The 20,031-nt window shown below is 35.5% G+C and overlaps 1 protein-coding gene across 4 annotated transcripts in view; it reads right to left on the minus strand.

The window, feature by feature from the left end:
- Positions 1-20,031, minus strand: part of LOC129793963 (semaphorin-2A) — a 256,900-nt gene that overhangs the window by 189,284 nt on the left and 47,585 nt on the right. For 2 of the 4 annotated variants that reach the window (XM_055834506.1, XM_055834508.1), the window contains exon 1: positions 247-994. The exons of 1 other annotated variant lie outside the window; for it this stretch is intronic. The gene's annotated coding sequence lies outside the window, so the exon portion shown is untranslated. Of the gene's footprint in view, positions 1-246; positions 995-20,031 lie in introns of those variants that run through there. One more of the 4 variants, XM_055834507.1, reaches the window with a different exon arrangement.

Below are 20,031 nucleotides of genomic sequence, written 5' to 3' on the forward strand. Positions count from 1 at the left end.
TTCAGGGTATCTCCGCACACATAAACAGCCACACATAGACCATGGGATTTTCTTTGGGTTCCCTTTTTGAATTTTGCTTCTATCTCTCTAATACCCCTCTTTCTCTACACACTCTCCCACAAGCTTGTGCCATTCGACAGCGGAAATTCTAATGTCTCAATTAACATGATTTCTGGAATTTTTTTTAAGTATGTTCTTTCAGGTAAATAGTGGCGGTTTTTTTTTTTTAAAAACGGGTAATCTCACATTTTTGATCACACTTGCGTGTACCTGCGGACTTTGATTAATCACACCACAGAGCGCAATAGAACAGAAGAAACACTAAACTCCACTTTTCTTACAACATGCGTTTTCACTGTCACAAATTGTCTTTTCTCTCAAAATTTTGCTTCTTTTCTTCTTCACAACGGCACTGTATATAATTCTAAGTACATATGAGTGTATATATAATTTTTTTTCTATGCCCAGTACTTCTTGCGCCTTTTTGGACGCTCAATGAAAGCAAGTAGGAAAAAAACCGAGCCTCACAAACACAACACAGTGGAGAAGATGTAACAGAAATATAACTCAGAGTCGTTGTGGAACATATATATAGGAAAGAGCCCGAAGCATATAATAGTTTGCGAGAGTAGAGCCGAAATGAATGGCAAGAAACTTATAAATTCAATACAGTGTTGAAGGAAAAAAACACACAGCACAAAATACAAAGAGGAAATAAAATCAAAATCGCGACTATGCTGCCATCCAATGCACAAATTGATGCTACTTTGGATGCTATACTAGCAGCGCGCCTAACGAGGTGCGTTTCGGTGGGCAAATGCACGGGGCGACGCTCACTCTTTGTCACGAATTTCTTTACTTTTTTTTTCTTCTTTAAGTTTAACTCAGCTGACAAGATGTTTGGGTGCAAGTCGTCAAGACGAGACGGTAGACGGACGTAGTGTATTGTTGGGGTAAAACCACATCCAGCGCGTCCCACGATCGAAGACAAACTGAGAAGGCAAAACATCGACGACACACTCTCCGATGGAACCGGCTGGGTGCGCAAACACATTCGGTGCTACGATGTAGCAACTCCGGGTACCCGATGACTGACAGTGGTAGTAAATCGTCTGGCAGCATTGGTGCGAGTGAACGGCATGATATAGCGTCCGGCGGATGCGTTTGCCGCCGCGGCGTCAGGTACACTGTGAACGCAAGTTTGGATGAAGAGCGAGTGAGTGGGTACACGAGAGCAGCCCAGGTGATGTGCGCAGGTATGTACGCTATGGCACTTCCCGACTTTCCAGTTGGCAAACGATGTATGTAGTATACCTCGTCTCCTCGACACCCGATAATGCGCTAAACACATCAAAGGGAACCGAATTGTCCAGCAAATCCTTTTCCTTCGGCTCCGTCACCTTCGCTATTTTTCACCCCTCCATATGCGTCCGTCCGATATGTAGCAGCGCCACTTCGCATTCTCACTCCCCCACCATTTATGCTACATTGGGGGGTAAATTGCACCACCCCGAAGGTCCTTCATTGAGAGATTGTACATAATACGGGTAAACTCTTCCCCGCAGGATCAACTCAAACCACGCACAACCCCTAAACAGTTTTCCTTCTCTCAGAACAGGAAGGACAGGAAATGTATTCTATATTCGGGTGGATGATTAAAAACACTTTTCTACATAATACAGCTTTTATTTTTTTTAAACAGGAAAGATTTCCAAAACAGTCAAAACCCAAAATTACCAAAGGGGAAATTTCCAGGGTATGATGAGCTATTTTACACAGGCAAACCATCACTCTCTCTCTACCCCTATTGCACACATACCCCTTGGTTGCTTTTTCGCAAGTCAAAGAACATATGTTGGCAAATTACATGCCAGAAACACAAAACTTACCAACTTGTGGTCCTGCACAATTATTAAGGCTGTACCTTCGTTCAAAATTTTTGGGGAGTATGACGTCAGGGTAGAAGGATAGGCAGAAAGGATTATTCTTGCGGGAGGTGAAAGCCATGCTTTTGAACCTACACTGGATGATTTCTAATTAAGTACACACAGACACTCATGGGGTCCTTTTGTACATGACAAATTTCACTTTAAACTTCCAAACGTGGGCTAGTGTCCTTTTTGTCCAAGACTCTCAAATCCAAATGTCCATTTCTCCCGTCTCCTGTATTTGGGAGCCTTTGAGCTTTTCAGCTTTTCAGCTTTGACTTTCATACTATATGTAATGTATATGCATTGATTACCCGTCTACTTTATATCCTTACAAATGGACAAGATTTCAACTTTAGTGTTTGGGTACCAGTGGTTTTCTATGAACTTTCTTATAAGAAGGTTCATGTAAATAGACTCTGTAGCTTAAACAAAGTATAATGTTGTAATGAAAAGATGAAGTATAGGGAAGACTGGGGTTAGAAGTTATACATAGTTATATATAGTTTTTCATACTTAAATAAATTCCCAATATAAGAGAATAATTATGTATTTTATTTTTTGTCTCACTAACCTCTTCTTAAGAGCATAAAAAGTCCATAATTTTTAATTGTTGCTATTGATGAATTTTCAGTACATACCTGAAAAAAAGGAGATAAAAAATTAATTAGTAGTTGAATTAATTTTAATTAGGCATTGAATTAAATAAATTTAATTTTAATAAATTTTCATTTTCCAGACTTGGATTAATTGTTTTTTTTTTTTCAAGTTAAAAATTATATATTTTATCTCAAATTTTATTTTGAAGTATTATATAAATTTCAGGAAACACCTTATAAATTTCTTAACTTTCTATCAAATAAAATTAGATTATCCACCTTCAAACCCTTTTCAATTCACCTAAAATATAATTTTCTACGTTTATTTCGGTGAAGGATATGTAGGTATTTAGTAAATTGATATGGGACATGAAAAAGCTCACAAAATGTCCTTAAAGCAATTTTCCGGAGCATTCCGCCTTGAGGAAAATTGTATGAAAAAATATTATTTGCAATACAAAATTGATTTCATTTTGGCAGTTTAGGTTCTGTGACGGGGTTGTGTACAGATTGATTGTATATCCACTGTGTGGGTGTATCCCCTTTTCTGTCATTCGGCTCGTCAGCCTCTGGGGAATAGATCTTGTTATTAATTTTACATGCTGAAATGACCATTGGTCAATTTTTCATGAAGGTGTCCCCATTTTGCGGGGGGAGTGAAACGAAGTATGTTGTGAGCAGAAATATACTCTTTGGCAAATAAATTCATCAATAATTCGAAATGGTAGCTGAAAGTGTATCAAAGGATTGTGATTGAGGCGATTGAGGAGAAAGCTCCGAAAGTCCACTGAATAATTAATATGAACTTGTCGAACTTGTATTGCTTCTCTTAGTACAATATGTTGCTGTGTGCTGCCCATGGTGAAATGGTGAGTTGGCGTTGTTAACTCTTTTCACGGGGTGTCCATCAGTGTCAATCCCCCAGCACTCACCATATGTAGCCATGTGTTATGCACCCCATGTAATCATTTACTGTTCATTAATCAATCTCAATGCTGCTCCCGTATACACAAAACCCCCACAAAATTGCTACCCAGATCATCATCACCATCGATGATGTAATATCATCAAAAGGATTTCACTATGGGCTGCCCATATTCTACACCCCCTTCGTACACCCCCATTCGTATCTAACCCATGAAAAGGTCTAGCAGTTTTACCTGCCATTGAGACTCTATGGCTTTTGAGAGGCGTTATAATTATTTTTATGCTCCACTAGATGATTAATATGTTTGAAATTAATTATTAATATTTAGCCGATATTAGGTGTTGATGGTCTTTTCACCCATAATTTCCACACCCGCCCCCTCACGTCCCTCTTGCCACCCCAGAAACATTTTGCGGTCCATTCTATTGATATTAATTTGCGACTATATCCCACAAATACAGCTTATGCCCCCAACAATGCTTCCCCCCACGCTTTTCCACCCCGGGAAAACTTTGCTACATTCTACTACCCCCGAAAATTCAACATAGTTGGCATTACTTCGATTGCTCCTATATTATGGTGCAATGAATTGTTTTCTGGCATTTCATATCTCCCACTTGCTCGCACGCATTTGCCAAGCTAAATGGGGTGTGGGTGGAAAATTTGAAAATTTCACGGCGAGTGTCACAACTACGGCAAGTTCCAGGACGGCGGGGAGATTGCATTCGAAAATGGGTGTTTGCAAAATAGTTTGTTTAGTATGTGTTCACAGTGCACTGGTGAGAATAAATCATTTGAAAATTGTAATTTATGTTCTTCCCAACTTATACCCACCATAAGACCGATTTTCCCTATTTTAACCCACATGGGAATTTCTTGAATTTTCCACAGTCAATTTTTGGGAAATTTTCAGCGAAAAATTTGTTGAATATATCACAGGAATAAATTGATATATTGCAGTATATTGCTGTTGCGAAAAAATTGCAATTCCATAACATTCCTGATAAATTTATTCCTTGAGTTAAATTGAGCTTGAGCTTTTTTTTTCGCAAAAATATATTTTTATAAATATTTTCCTCAACCACTCATAAATGGAGAGTGAAAATTCAAAAGCTCTCAAAAAGCTCTTTAACTCAATTCATTTTTTTAAAGTCCTTCATAGTCCTTTCCCTCTGTATACATATAAAGTATCAAATTAGCAATGCTTTTCCGATAAGGGATACTAATTCATTGGAAGAAATTAATTGTGTGTGAAGTGGATTAAATGGAGTTTCTTAAATCATCCATCCCACAGAAAACCACAAGAGATCCATTTCCCCAGAGAAGAGGGAAAAAATTTTAATTGAATTTATCAGCAATTTCCGTCACATCAAATTAAAATGATTTTCTATAGAATGTTAGTCATCATTAGTTATAGTGCGAAGATAGGAATATGATGGAATTTGTAAAGATGGTTTAAAATGGAAAGATATTCTTATCCAAGCTGCTGCAGTTGCTTAAAAAATGTTGACAAAGTTTTTTTTCATATCACACGACGCAAATGAACTGGAATAAATTTTTGTGAGTGTTGAAATGTTGGAATATCAATGACTGAAGATTCTTGAGCTTTTTAATTACCTACCAAACACAGGTATTAGAGCTTTTAGACATATTTTTATCACTAAATTAAAAAAAGATTTTTTTAAAATAGGGTTTTCTTGATCATATTTGCTTTAAAAACTTTGAATAAAATTATGTATTCATTTTGTTAACCCTTTCAAGATAACATGAGTCGTAGAAACATTAATAAATTCAATCATTATTAAATTCATTCTCTTCATTACGATATTTTTTCTTTAAATGCTCTCGAAGCATATTTCTCAGTGAAAACCTTTTTGTTTGCTCTCTTCATGGCCATTTTAATGAATTTGAAGCTTATAGAAATCATTAGTAAATTAATTAAAATTAAGGAATTTTTTGTTTCACGTTTCGATGAAGAAATAAATTGAGGAAAATAAGAAAATTAAATGTTTTCCAACGAAGGAGACTCTAAACAAAATTCCAGAGAAATTAATAGGAAAATTCAATGTAAGGAGATATCTTTTGTGGCCGTCAATTTTCATTGCATCACCAAGGAGATCAGGAGAGGGTGCCAGGCATCATTTTGCATACAACTTCATAATCAATTTATGCTTTTTCCATCCTACCTCAAAAATATCTGACCACTTTGCCCCATGAACCAACTAAAGCCATTGCTGCGAGTACCAAGAGGATGAGCTTTCAAAAAGCTCACAGGCGCTTCCTCTTCACCAAAACTTCCAAATGCATACATATAATAAGTTTGAACTCTACAACACTCACTACCACCCATATTGGGGGTTTTTAAGTCTGTGTGTATGTGAAGTAAACTGCAAATTCCATATCCTATATCCACGTGTGGTATATGTGTACCTTTTGCCCCTTGCTTTCTGCTAAGGATGAAGTTACACCATATAGTCTGCACGGTTCCTCGTATACAGAGAACTACATACAAATATATAGTCAAGTATAAAAGCTAACTGCATAGTTCACAGTTTCATTCTCACAATTCACAATTCATTCACTTTTGATGGACTTTTGGGAGGATGGACGGATGCTTTTTCACTCTCGTGTCAGACTCAAAGCTTTATGTATTAAATCAAGAAGTATATACATACATATGTAGCTTTTCGCTTCACACTATTAACAGTTTTTGTGTGGAACCTATGTGTCTTAACGACTTACTTTCCCTATTTCCCTAATAGTTCCGTATGAAATTTTTTTTGGGTTTTTTTCCTTAAATAAATAAATTTAATTTAAAAATGTAGAGAATCAAATATAGGGAAAATTGGGAAGGTACAAATTGAAAGTCAATCAAACACTATACAAGAGCCACTTACCAACTGAAGCTGTATTTCAATGTACAACCATTTTAAAGTGCAAATTACAATTATTTTCCACTATAAACTTCAATCAAAACTTTATCTGACTACATGCAAATTCAATAAACTTTCACACATTCATGATCTTTGGTGTTATGTCTTTATCAAGAAAGTCAACTAAGTTGATTAAATTATTTGTCAAATGCCTTGTAAAAGGTTTATGAAAATTATAAATGATTCGTTGTATGAATTTTTAAACTCGATTTTTGGTAGGAATGTTCTGGCTCAAAAACTATCATTAAAAACTGAGATTTCGAACATTTTGAGTGCTTAAGAGTTTAAGTTAAAAACGCACGCAATTTTTGGGAAAAAAATTATTTAAAATTTAAAAAAATAAATAATTTATTGATTGAAATTCATTAAAGTCATTTTCATTAATTGGACCATCCTTTATGATATTCATGGTTGTAAAAAAAATATTTCTTCATTACACTTAGAACCCTTCAGTTTTATACTAGTATAAGAAATACAAAACGCCTAAATCGCGTCATGTTAGCACACCCTCCCCTAAATATAACAAAAACATGCGATATTTTGTCTTTGAGCAAATCTGGTGATTTAACAACAGTTCAACGCTTTTTCGGAGGGTTTGGAAATAAGATTATTCGCATCGGAATCAATGCTTAGCATCAACAACAGAATGCAACAGGGAGCTCAATAGTCAATTAAAAGTACTTCAGCGCAAAAGAATACAGAGGCTGATTGAAAATGTATATATTTCTCACGGGAGGGAGGGATGGAACATGTGTTTGAATAGATATAAAACACTCCCTTGGACATGGCGAGAGAAATTTATTGAGCTGACTTTAGACAGAATGCGGTGTTTTTTTTTTGTACTCTCTGTGAAGTTTGAAATTTGAATTTTTATGCACCCTCCTTGAGGATTTTTTGAGGGTAATTTTAGAGCTGTAATAAGTGACACCTGTTACGAAATTATAATGCGTTGGGGTTCCTTCATTTTCTGGTCGATGGAGGAAGCCTGCACGACACCCTCGAAGTTGCCCACAGGCAAAAGTGAGTTGTTTAGTCCCCCAAAGGAACTCAAATGCTACACCCCGAGACTCTGGATGGGTGATGTTATATGAAGTTGTCCCGTCCTCAGGCTTGATTGCCCTCTATGTCTCCCTCCTTGCCCTGTGTGAGTATGGATATTCCATGATAAAATAATAAATGTACTCTGTGCTGTTCAACATACACACCATCCATAGCAATATATATTCGTACAAGAGTCCCGAAGTTGAAGGAGGGCTGCCTCGGAGGATGCCTGAGATGGTTAGGGGTGGTTAGGACTCACCCGCTTTGGTGCCATAGGGAAAGACACCACCGAGGCACTCTCCATGCAATTTGCATATTCCAAATGAAGATGGCACATTACAGTGGAGGGCTTACGGCATGTAAATGATAAATTTAAGTAGCACATTGTGGCTTGATTCGCAAATTAAGTCGTGCAAATGCTCAAATGTTGACTTCCTCAACTGTTTGTCTCAATCGCTTTTTCTCCCGTTCCCCCAACCATTCACACCCACCCACATTCGATATTTTGCTCACTTTCAAAATGCGATTCTATCACTTTACTCCTGGCACATTGGGAATCGCCATCAGATGGTTCCATTTTTACCTTCATTCTACCACTCTACCTCCACACTATTTTCCACCAAGTCACGACGTGTGTTCACTTCTTGCCACCAAATAACCGGGGCAATAAAACTTTATGCATTTCACAGGAACTTCTCTTCAACTTCTTCCAGAACATTTCACTTCATTGTCATGTGTGTGCTGAAGTTGATAGTATCTCCCACTCAGAAAAAAGATATTCAGCATTCTCATCATGGTGTTCAATTAAAATAAAATTGCTCCTTTCACAATTAGATTGTTTTATGCTAAAAAAATTGAATATAGGTCAAAGAACTTTTTTGTTGCATAATTTTAGCTGTGTTTCTTTCAGACACAGCTTTTGTGTACCGAGCAAAATCGAAGGTCGTCAGATCGGGCTCAAACTTGGGATGAGCACGAATTAGGGTCCCCACATTCCAAAAAATGTATGCGCCAAAAAAAAATTTTTCCGGCCGTCCGTCCGGCCGGCCGTCCGGCCGGAACCTATCGCCTAATTGCGAGAGAACGGTGATAGATAGAGACTTGCGGTAAACGGCAAAGTTTAAATATCGACCGGAAGACATCCGATTATGAGGTCAAATCCACCCCCCCACCCCCCCGTCCGCCATTTTGAATAACCTCAAAATTTTGTTTTCGCTATATCTCAGCCGCTATTATAGATAGAGGGCTGAAATTTTGATATGTTGTAGGGGTCATCAAGAGCTTTCCAACGATACCTCATTTTTGAAAATCGGTCAAGCCGTTTAGTCAATATGGCCGCCACAATTTTTCATCGAAAATCGACCATAACTCGAAAACGGCTTGACCGATTTTGATCAACCTGAGGTCAAATGAAAGCTCTCAACAAACCCTACAACTCTCTAGAACATACGAAGTTTCAAAAATGACCGCTAGGGGGCCAAAAATCGAAAACAAAATTTTCGATGAGTTTTCGATGAATATCTCGAAAACGCCATTATCGATTTGCTTCATTTTTTGATATGTTATAGCTGACCATATTATCTAGCTCCATGCCAAAAATGAAGAAAATCTATGTCGCCGTTCTCGAGATATAGCCTTCCAAAGTTGGCATGTCATATCTCGGGTTCTACCAGTCCGATTTCGATCAACTCAAGCGCAAATGAAAGGTTTCGTGAAGCCCTACAAATGTCTAGAACATTGCAAGTTCGAGAAATGACCGCGAGAGGCGCTAAAGTCAAAATCAAAATTTTCGAAAATTTCGAACTCGAATATTTCGAAAATGCCATTATCGATTTACTTCATATTTTTATATATTATAGTTGAGATTAAGACCTTTCCAACGATAGCTCAAACTCGAAAATCTATGGAGCCATTCCCGAGATATAGCCTTCTAAAGATTTCTTAGGGTATGACTTTTCAACTTTTCCCGACTTTGCGCGTATTTAAACAAATTCGCGTTCTAGTTTGCTTTCACAAAATTGGTACACTGAAAGAAACACAGCTCTCGTAAGCTTGGTCAGCTTACCAGTACATTTCTTATTGCTGCACAAAACATAATATGTTTTTGTCAAAAAAAAAAACAGTTTTGTCCCTCGATGTGCCTCTAAAATATTTAAGCTTTTATTTTATTAAACTCAAAAGATGACATTTGAAATGTTCCTTCAACATGTCGAATTTACCACAATGAAGTACCATAAATTTTTAATTCTCACCTCTCCCTGAACATTTTCCAAATAGTACAGAGTTTTCCGTTTAGCTGAGGAATTTAAAAATTTAATGCAACACCCTCCTTCTGCCTCAATCATGTAGCATTGTCCTCACGAAAAGGGAATCAACATAAAATCCCGTGTGCTTCTAAGATGAAATCCTAACTCGTATATAAAGCTGTTCAATCCATTACGGATTTGTGAGTTTACAGAGTACAAATGGACATGTTCTGTATCCTGGAAGCTTTGATGGTTTTCTCAAGAGGCGCATTTTGAAGTATTATATACTAAAATATATATATTCATCCCAACCACACCATCCATATACATTCCTTTTAAAACAATACCGAAACCCCATATGGAACAAGGAGAGAGTCACTGAATGGTCTCTGTGTCTCACCAGCCACACCGATCGCTGCCTCTCGCATACCCCCCATCCCCATCACAACACAGAGTCCTCCTAGTTATGGGAAAGATGTTAAAATCATCCCTGAACATCTTCTCACATGAAGTATGGAGATTTTCAGCACATTCACTCTCACAGAGTGGCGTATACCCCACATATACATAGTACAGGGAAAGTAGAGGAGAAAGGATAAAACAATGAATACGAAAAGAGGAAAATGTGGAAAATTTATGCACACACTACATCATCATTATATTTGCTTTCTGTTTTTTTTTTGTGCCTTTTATAATACTTTCTCCCGAGAAAAAGGTCATATAATGTGAGCTTTTCCTGATACGACAGGAGAAAAAAAAGATATGGGATTATCACACTTCTGTGTTTTTTGGGGAAAAATACCTCACTTGGGGAAGACACAAAAAAACGACGAACAAGTATTTCCTCGCTATTTTCATCACTTAACAAAATTTTCTGATTTTTTTTTTTTTTGGAAAAAGGATTGAACAATTTGCAGGGGGTGAGTAACTATTCCAAGGGAGCAATAAAGATCGCAAATGTTGCGTTCTCGGTTCACCTTAGACCATAGTTAAACACCCCTTGAAAATTTGTGTAAAAAAAATCTCTCTGTAAGCTAGCTTTATATTGCTCTATCAAAAAGTGCTTTTATAATCGAAAATTTAAGTTATTTTTCATGTACCTACTTAGTACCGTCATTAAGGGTGAGTAGGGGTGATTTTTAAGGTTAAGAAGACAACCAAATATTTTCTTGTTTTGAGTAAAATTTCCCATAAAAAATAAATTTTTAGAAAAATGAATACATAGAAATAATTGCCAAAAACTTCCCATTTAGCTGGAAAATAGTCATCAATTATAAGTTGGTATACCACAATCGTGACATACCAAGTATTTGTCTAAAAATGTATTTCAGGTTAAAACTAATGTTGACGCAAATTTACTTTATTGTGACGCAGAAAAAGACTAATTGAGACTCAATTCCCCTTTTTACGACTCAACTCTTTTCTTATTTAGACTCTACCTTTGACTAATCAAGACTCAATTTTTAAATTATCTGTACTACAAAATACCTAATGTAGCCGCGAGTTTTAACTTAAGGCGCCGTTAAAAAAAAGTAAGACAACGAGTATTTTTAATGAACAGAATCTTATTAGTGGAATATTATTCCATCAAAGAAAATCTTTTTGTTTGTTTGTGAGCTGAGTCTAAATAAGAGAAGAGTTGAGTCACAAAAAGGAGAATTGAGTCTCAATTAGTCTTTTTCTGAGTCACGATTAGATGTAGCCATGTACTTAAGTGGTGTCTTAAGATCCCAAATGTTTAAGCAGTTTAAGAGAAAAATTAAGTAAAATAATCCTTGATAATCTTCAAAGATTTTACATATTCCATACAAATACTGGTAAACTCCTTTATATGAAATTTAGCATTTGAATGTGCACCTTGAATCCATATCTTAATGTGGGACATAAACTAAGGGAGGAGAGTCTGTCAGGCAGGAATGAGGACTTGAGATGAGTAAGGATGAAGCGAGGATAAGCAAGATAATTCGATTTCCGCCACTTGCCAACTTACCTGGGGGCGCAAGAGATAAACAACAATATTCACTTGATATCTCTATGGGGAGTGTCATAAACTCCTGGACATGAGTTAATTAATATGGGGGATTGGGGGGTGTGATATATTTAATAACATAATCACACGGTTATTAAATGCACCTTATCCAGTAATCCGTCTTTTTCGCACCCCATCCCGCTCTTAACTTTAATTTAATCAACTTTGGCCATCTCACCTCCAGGTGTTGCTGTGCTCATGAGGTGGAGGGGGGAGGTTTCTCTACAAGAGGTGTATTCATGGTGGATGCTCTTTTTTTATCCATCCATCTCCATGTCGCAACAACAAGGTATAACGCGCACGTAGAAATGAAAGACACCCAGTGTGAAAGTGGAGGGGTTGGGGGTGGGTTTTGTGGGTTAAAAGAGGATTTCATTGAGCCTCTTTTGAGGATGGTGAGAGAGCACATGGAAAAGAGATTGGAAAATTGAAAGCTGGGAAAAATTAAATACATTCTCTCAACAAGCTGAAACGGTGCAATTCATGTAACTAATTCAATTTCAGTTGGTGCTTTTCAATTTAGAGGTTGGAAAATATTCTACAAAGTTTCAATTTGTGTACCACCAGCAGCATCATGTATAGTTTTGGGGGTAGGGATGGGGTATTATTGAATTTTGTGAATGGGAAACGAGGGAAATTATTTTGCACAAATCTCCACAATTTATCAAACAGCTCTTAATGATTGCACCAGATAAATCTTTCCAAGAGGAATTCACAAATATGCCAGTGATTTCGTATGCACTACACACAAGGATGGTTTTAGTACGAGTTTATATAAATTTTATTAAATAGTCATAACTATGTGACATCAAAATTTTATTCAAAACTTTATCACAATGTTATGTAAAACTTTTTCACACTGTTAACATTATTTTCGAAAAAGTTTGTTTAATAAAATGTATATTGCTTTCTGATGCGTACATAAGCCAAGATGGGATTTATAAAAAATAATAAAGGATTTTTAGAATTATATTTGAAAGTTTTATTCAATTATTATTTTCTTTTTGTATTAAATACAATATACATAATTATGCAAAATCAATCAACCGAATATTTCAAAAAGACTAAAAAAATAAATTATCTAAAATAAGAAAAGGAACACACAAACGAACAAACAAACACGCAAAAGAATTAACAAATAAAGGAACAAACAATAAAGTTAAACAAGCAAACAAACTAAATGGACTAATATATAAGAAAACAAACAGAAAAACGAATAAATAAATAAACAAACAAACAAACAAGCATTAAAAAGAAAAAGCAGATAAACGTAAAAACGAAAAATGTTTTAATGGATAAAGTGATAAAACGAAAAACAAAAAAATAAAAAAGAATAAACAATTAAATAAACAAAAAGACAAACAATTAAACATACAAACCGATAAACGAATAAACAAGCAAAGTTCACATGAAAAATATTTTAAATCTGTTTAAAAAATATTGAAAATATAAATTATATTGATCTCAATTCTTTGAGTTAAAAGCAATAAAAAAGAGCGCGCATAGGTGTTTCAAATCAGAATAGGTACCTAAAGCAATTTTCTAAATAAGGCATTATTCTTTATTGTGGTGCTTGGAGCCCATAACACTTAACTTTAGCAACTTCGACAGATCGGTAGAGCGACGATACAAAAAAAAAGAAAATCATGAAGAATTCCCCATTTGATGTTCTTATTAGTCACTTGAGAAGTATAATCTCATTCCAAACACACATTTTTTGTCCCCGAAGCGCCTCTCGTCCACAGTCCATCTACCAGCCAAGTCCACAGACGTTCCCAAGCAATCGCCATCGATACTAAATGGTTTCTCAGTTCGGAGGCAGGTCGGCAAAACCTGAATCACGCGAGTCTGCAGTTGAACGTGTTGCTTTTAATTAAGTTGTTTCGAGCTCTCTTCTTGGATGCCGTGGGTATGGCGAGGAGAGAGATACATAATGGCTCGTTTGACAGAGTTTATTAAACTAGACACCACCAAAAGGAGGAAAAAAATCCACACCTCTCATGAATAACACATAGTCCAAAAATAAAATATCTCTCTTCGGAGACTCGCGTGATGGATTTTTTCTCACTCCAAACCACAGAATTGCTATTTTCTTCTTCTTCTCCACAGATATATCCCTTGCTTCGAATGTGAAGGTGGGATTGTACGTATCAAGTCCACAAATCGTTGAGTTGTATGTGTGTGTATATGGGAAAAATGAGAAAAATTATTTTCCTTTCACTAAAAATTTATGCACAAGAACGCAAATTTTATGAGATGGGCAAATGGAAAATATTTTTCAGGAGAGGAGAAAAAGTTTTCCATTAAAAATCTAATATCTCCAATATGGCTTTCAGTTGAATTTTCCAACCAGCGCGCATATAGAAAAGTTGCCACTGAGTCCACCCACCCACCAACCAAAAATTCCACCCAAAAATTTCCCGCCGGAGGTGTTGAAAGAAAGTTGTCACCACTTGAGGGTGAAGTATTGGGGGATGAGGGCGGATGAAATTGTCCAAAAGATATAAATTTTTATTAATTTCCTCACGAATTTTGTCGTCTCTCCTTTTGCTGTTTGCCGTCAAAGTTACATTCTATCGGACGCGGCGGTAAACTTGAATAATTTCATTAAAAATTCCACAAATCCAGATGTTGAGTGGCAAAATGTGCAATTTGTGGGAAAGTTTGGCGCACCCTCAATGTCACGAAGGGACGTAGAAATCGAAATTAAGTTCTTTTTGCCAATATGTCACCACCTTCAACCATTTTCAATTGAACACTTTCGCCTCCCTGTGCCCGTCTCTTTTGTCGCTACAGCGCGTACAAAATAGGCAACAAAAAATTTAAATGTGCTGTTTTCGGGGGAAAAACCAAATTTTGCTGCCAACGACAAGCCAACAACATAATATTTATTACATATTATATAGAATATTCATAAGTAGCCAATTTGGAACAACAGGCTATTTTCCGCTTTGTTTAATACATATGAGACCTAGTTTGTGTGGTCCGAAATGAGAATATTTTAAGTTTCTTTTTTTGTTTATGAGGGGCTGTTGAGTAGTATTTTAGCCTAACTACAATAATTGAAATTCTGGAAATAATTTTACTTTGATCTTTAAAGAAAACCTAAACTTCCTGAATTTTTAGGGAGTGTTTAGACACTCAAACACCCTCCCTAGCTACGCTGCTGAACCCTACCTACTAATAAAATGTGCACATGAGATTCATATTTTAATACCTACATACCTACTTGTACAGGGATTCAAGTAGGATAGATACGTGTAAAGATATAAAAATATTTCTGAATGTTTATTTTATTTTTCCATCAACGTGATTGCATAAATGTAGGTAAGTTGAATAAATACAGAGCAAGCCATTATGGCTGCCCTCAAAATATTATCATAAATGCAATATACATATGTACATATATAGGTAGGATATTATTAATAATAAATCAAGTAAATTTTATCAAAATAGATTATTTAAATAATAAAATACCACAAATACCAGAAATATATTGAATGCGAACCTATAATGAATTTTATAAATTCATGAATTTGTTTTAATATGCACATTAGTTTTCTTCATATCATTTTCAATTATGAAATTAAATTTTCCAAAAATATCCATAACCGAAGGAATGCCGAATTCATTTCAATTTATTATTTATTGTTAGTGGTGGCAAATGGAATTATTCTGTGAATCGAATGCCATAATTACTCGTAAATATTTAATAAAACAAACAGTGAAAAAAAAAGAAATTTTAATATCTTTTTTTTATTTGGGGAAAAATTGAATTTAAATTTTATTAAACGACATATGAATAATTGTTGATCTAATTTTTAATGGTTATCTGTTAGTTATTACTTTAGGCACCGATACTATACTTGTAATTTTAAATCAGGGACGTGCAATAAATTTAGAAAAAAAAACATACTGTAAAAAGAAAGTTTGTGAACTAAATAAAACTTTTCTCTAACAGTCACTGAGGATGATACACAGAATGTCGAAAGCTCTGGCAAATTCGCATGCTTTTTTTTTTAATTGAAATTAATCGACGCTCTCCGGAGGGAATATTCTAAAAAATTCCCCTTTTCTCAATAAAAATAATAATTTCAGTAAAAAAAAAAGACCATTTCTTTTTATACCAAACTTTTTGACACATTTTATACACGCAGTGTGTAGGTAATACTATAAAATAATCAAAATATCTTTTGGCAAACAGAGAAAACCACTCAGAGAAAATGCGTTTGCGTGCTGTAAGCGCCATCAAAGTTGAGTGTGAGTAAATTTTTTAAAAGAAAAGTTATGAAAAAATATATAGTAAAAAGTTTATTGCATTTCGCTTCTTGTATAATAAAAATATATATAATAATAAATTCAATATTTCAAAACAAAAAAAATATATAGAGATACATACATAGAGGGTAGTTGGGGGTAGGAGAGGGGTGAAAGCACGGAAAAGAAATGAATATTTCAGCAAATTGAAGCTTTCAGAAGTTTCGCCTTTTTACCCACATCCTCGGTTGTGGTTTGGTAGGTGAAGATTTTTGGCATGTTGGCACTTTTACTTCGGTGTGTGACATCACATTTCACCAAGTCAATTACCCACTTGTCAAAGTGATCCCACCCCCACACCGCCGCAACGCAATGGACCACGGAGAAAGTTGATAGTGACCATGGTGAGGAAAAAGTTTTACCCTCGCATTGTACGCTCCACCCTCCCCAACCTCCAACTCGTATGATGTGTCTGATGAGTGTAATGCCTCGGCTTCAATATCAATCGATCAATTGACATTCTGTCCCAATTTTCCTCCACTTGTGTGGGAAAAAAAGAATCAGCCCCACCCCCCATTCCTCCCGTATGTGTGTGTGACATTCTGGGTCAATTTGCTCGAATGCGTCTCTGTGAATACTAAATGCTCTCAAGTGAAAAACAAACATTTACCGTCCGCATTTCCGCCCCAACGACCCCCATCCACCCCTATATAAACCCTCCAGCAAATAGACCCAACCATTTTTGCACAATGGAATAAATTTCGTGATTTATCCGCATAATCTGCAGCTAAATATTAATCCATAATTGACTATTTGCGCGAATTAATTTTTAATTAACCACCGCGAATAATTTGCACGATGATTTTGTATCATTGGCAACTCATGCAGAAATTTACTGTAATTGCAAATTTGCACATCCCAATTGCCAACAAAAAAAATGTAGGTTGTCATCAACTTTTCCCCTAAATTTGTTTCAATATAAATTTATAAAATGTACTGCGACGGTCCTAATTAATTTAATAAATGATATTGAATTATTATTGCAGACATAAAGGAGTAACATTTTGTAAATTAACCCTTTCGCGTCCGCAAGAAACATTAAATGTATGCTCTCACAAGACATTTCTGAGTCAGAACGTCTTCTTTGATGTTTTCTACACGAAAAGTATTAAAATTCGTTTTAATTCGATAAAATAAAATGTTTCACGTTTAGATCAGCGTATGACCCAATGGACGCGAAAGGGTTAACATGACTTTTTTTTGCACACGTTGGCAGAAAAAAGAGAAATTGAAAATGAACAACGAAAGCAGAAATTTTATATGCTACAACATTACATAAAATGACATAAAAGTGGCTAACTGTTTGCTTTCACTAGAAATGTTTTAATTTATCGTATTAACATACAGGAGAGATTTTGCTAATTTTTGGGTTTTTTGTTTGTCAGGATATTTATGTATAACTCTAAAAGAAAGGATGTATTTTCGACGTCAAAAAAAAAGCTTTCCTGGAAGCTTTGGAGCTTTTTTTAAAAGAAATTATATACAAACAGAGAGAAATAAATTTTAAGGATTTTTTCATAAATCCATAAGACCTAAATATAGGGTCCCAAATCACTAGTTTGAATGGTTTAATAAAATAATTAATATTTGTCTTAGGAGTCAAGAAATTACATAAAATTCAAAAATTTTAACGGTTCTATCCGTCTACAGTGATTAAATAAGAAACAGTTGGAACAAAAAGAAAAACTTAATTCTCTATTACGAAAAATATTAATTTAATACATTATAAAACATTAAAAGATAAAAGAAAACATATTTTATCACTGCTTTTGTTCCACCCTTTATTTTTAATCATTTAAATAATATTGAAAGAGCAAAAATGCTTTTTTTTATCCTTTTCAACTGATTTTTTTGCATTCAACTTTTTTTTTATTTTCCAGCTCATTTGTGCATTTGTATGTTTTTAAATAATTAATTGCGGATCATTAACAATTTATTTTGAAGTATAATTTTGCCACTTGTTTTGTTTACAATTGCCTCTCAATGTGAATAAAATTTGTATAAAATGTACATCAATTTTGATTGAAATTCCATGTTAAACTCGTTGAATGGAATATGATACAATTTATATGTTATGTACATTTATTTGGCATATAACATGTGCATTATAATGTACAATATTGCCACCCCCATGTTAAATAATTAAAAATGCAATATTTGACATTGCGTCCAAACTAGTTCAAGGGTTGTTACATACATATATAGCTAACTATATGCAAGGGAATGAATTGAAAATAGGTTGATTTCAACAACAACAAAAATCCTCAATTTTTCCCTAAAATAAATAATTTTTTTTTCTAGTGAAAATTTATAGTTTTTTCTGAGGCAGAGAATTCTGAGAAAGGGTAGGTACTTTGTATACACTGTGGAGGAAACAAACTCACTCCGAGTATATATGGTGCAGTGATTCCGGAACTAAATGCATTTAGTTTAGCCACAGGAGAAAGTGCACCAACAACCACCCCCTTTCTGAAGGTGGGTGACCGAAAAGAGAGGAAGAGGAAGCCACCAACACGAACTTGTACTTGACCAGTCAATCCTCCATGGACTCTGTCCCGGACATCCCTCACTATGCGTGGACATTATTCCAGTCCGATGCACACGAAGCCAACACCCCCCTCCCCATCAGGGCTCTGGTCTATTCCACATAGCTCAAGGGGGAAGACCATAAATGGGGGGTGGGCCGACATTCATGTGGACAGAGTGTTTATGGTGAAAGTATAATTCAGTTTGCAACATATTTTCACTTTGCATAATTTCCCTCAACACTTTTTCTCGACTTATGGAAATTTATTCAGAAAACCGCTTCGATGGTTTTTTACCTCCGTCCCTCCGCCCCTGGCCCTTTTGCCAAGAGTTAGAGGAACCAATTGTGAGTCCAACCAAGAATGGCATTAACTCAGTTTTTTCTCTTCTTCACTTCATACGTGTGTCAAGATATGCGCCGATGAAACCAAAACCACCACCCCTATTCTTGCTATATATATTTCCTCTTTGGGGCTCTTATTTTGGGGGAATGAAGGTATATCGAGAGAGACAGAGAGAGCTATTCAAAGTGCAGAATTTGGCCTTTCGCCGCCCTTTTTATGTTTTGTGGTGAAATGTTCAACACACCTTGCGATTTTCTGGTTTGTTTGATTTTTTTCTATGTGGAACTATGTGCTTTTGCTTGCCTTCTTGAAGATAATTTTGTTTGTATTCTTTTTTTTAAACTTTATTGCGTTTTTTTAAAGTATTTTTGCTAAAGCTCTTTTTTGTTATCTTTTGTATTTATTTGTAATACGAATTTTCTTATATGTAGTTTTCAACCCTTAAGCCCAAACCTTTAGTCCATTAAGGACGGAATTAAAAAAAAATGATTAAAAAATCAGTTGGTAATGAAATTTTAATATTTTTAGAATTCTTTGAGCTCAAAATGAATTTTTAAGGATTTTTTAATCAACTGAAAGTAAAACTTAAAAAAAAATCATCTCGAATACAAAATTCTGCCTAAAGTGTGCATATAGAACAAAATACGATAAGTGCATAGCATCGCAAAGCTTCAGAATGAGCCTCACATCGATACTTCCGCAAGAGGTACTTGCCAATTCTGCAAAACATCAATTTATTTTTGTTTTCTATTGTGATATTATTCAACCCGTTTTGTGCCTTGGCGGTCGTTGTTTTCCACCCCCATCGTTCAATTCCAAATTCATATACCATTTCGCATAAACATTAAAAATTCCGAATGTGTCCCCCTTTATGGGATATGCCACACTGTATGCTGCCGATGCTGCCTCCTTTTTGCGTACATACATCTCCCTGTATCACATCATACAACGAAAGTGGTCGCGTGCGCCACTCACAGTTTGCAGAGCACCACCCTTGACGTGCAAGGGGTGAAAGGTTGCCAGGGGTGCATTTGGATGATGTAATTCACGAAAAGGATGCTGTTTGAATGAATGAAAGGTTTTTTTTTTTTTTCTAAATATCTGATTAAAATCCTTTCGTTTATTTGTTTTTTTTTCCTT

The sequence above is a fragment of the Lutzomyia longipalpis genome, chromosome 3 (assembly GCF_024334085.1).
Source record: "Lutzomyia longipalpis isolate SR_M1_2022 chromosome 3, ASM2433408v1".
Classification (NCBI taxonomy): domain Eukaryota; kingdom Metazoa; phylum Arthropoda; class Insecta; order Diptera; family Psychodidae; genus Lutzomyia; species Lutzomyia longipalpis.